Below are 1,751 nucleotides of genomic sequence, written 5' to 3' on the forward strand. Positions count from 1 at the left end.
TTTCAGGTCTGAAGGAGACCATCAAGAGGAAGGGAGACTTTCTTGTCCTAAGTTCCACAATCAGGTTATAAGCCAGTGAAATTGCCAGTGTAGGAAAGTACTGCCTCATCTTCTAGTTCTTTCCAAACAGTTCCACCAACTGGGGACCAGGCATTCAAGTATATGAGCCTGTGGGGGCCATATTTATTCAGACCGCTTCACATTCTGGCTTCCTAGTAAGCTTATTTATCTATTGAGCTATCTCACTGGCCCCACATGCACATATATTTAATCTATTAAAGTGGATAATACAGGATAGGGAGGGGACCCAGAAGACACTCTTCCTTGTACAGGACCTGAATTCAGTTCCCAGAACTCATGTGGGAAGGGCCACTACTGCCTGTAACCACACTTCTGGGGGCATCTGACACCTCTGGCCTTCCTGGGCACATATAATCATGTGCACATACCCCACACACAGCTACACAGATACATTTAATTAGAACCAAATACATCTTTTTAAAAGAGAATATCTGCAATTTTAAAAGTCTTGGTACAGATAATAGAAACTAACTGATATTAAAACTTTTGCATTCCTTTAAAAAGTATATATATTATATAATATATAATATGTGTTATATTATATATTATATATATTATATTATATAACATATTATATATATTACATATATATTATATATATGCATATATAATATATATAGTCTCCATTTGGCGTTATTGTCAGCACAGTGGACTGGTGTGAAGCGAGGCATTTACACTAGTGTTATTTTCAGACCTTGGTGGCTAGGTAGTGAGGATTCAGCCACTGTCGTTAAGGAGACTGAACCTACCTCCCCGCTCCTCCAGGCTACCGTTTGCTCAATGCCACTGGTCCTTGCCTCCCCTAACTCCCCAGGCTCAATCTTTAGCCTTTATCCTGTTGTTATCCTTAATTGAGTTTCAACATTTAACTGCAATTCAACCAAGCATTGGTGTTTTTAGTTGAACGTGAATGCATACACAATAAAACCTACTACTTAAAAGTGTAAGATGTGATGAGTTCTAATATACTTATAAAACTGCACAACTTATAAATCATGAGTTTTATTATGCATAAATTATATCCATGATTGAATCCCACATTTTCAGCATCAAAGAAGAATTTCAGTTCCTCCAATTCACTTCCTCGTGTTAACTGTGAATCTTCTTTCTCTTTCTCTGGACTTGCCTATTATGGACATTTCATACAAATAGAGCAATATAGCAGTGGCCTTTAGTGTCCGTTTCTTTTGCTTAGTACACTGCTTTCAAGGTCCATCCATTTTTTTTTTTTTTGTGGGTGTTTCAAGCTGAAAAAAAATTCCATCATATGGGTAATATCAAAGCTCTTTGCCAACAGAGGGCTGTTATCCCCCCCCCCTTTTTTAGCATTATGAATAATGGTACTTATTGCTATTGGAGTACAAGTTTTTGAGTTGGTAGAATTATTTTGGACCACAGTAGGACTTTGACGTCACAATGCCTTGGGTTTAAAGAATTTACTAGCTTCATATATTGAGCAAGTAATTTAACATGTATCTCAATCAATACATAGCCAGTGTTTAGAATACTGCATAACAGCCGGGTGTGGTGGCACACGCCTTTAATCCCAGCACTCGGGAGGCAGAGGCAGGCGGATTACTGAGTTCGAGGCCAGCCTGGTCTACAAAGTGAGTTCCAGGATAGCCAGGGCTATACAGAGAAACCCTGTCTCGAAAAACCAAAAAAAAAAA

This window comes from Mus pahari, chromosome 15 (genome assembly GCF_900095145.1).
Source record: "Mus pahari chromosome 15, PAHARI_EIJ_v1.1, whole genome shotgun sequence".
NCBI classification, from domain to species: domain Eukaryota; kingdom Metazoa; phylum Chordata; class Mammalia; order Rodentia; family Muridae; genus Mus; species Mus pahari.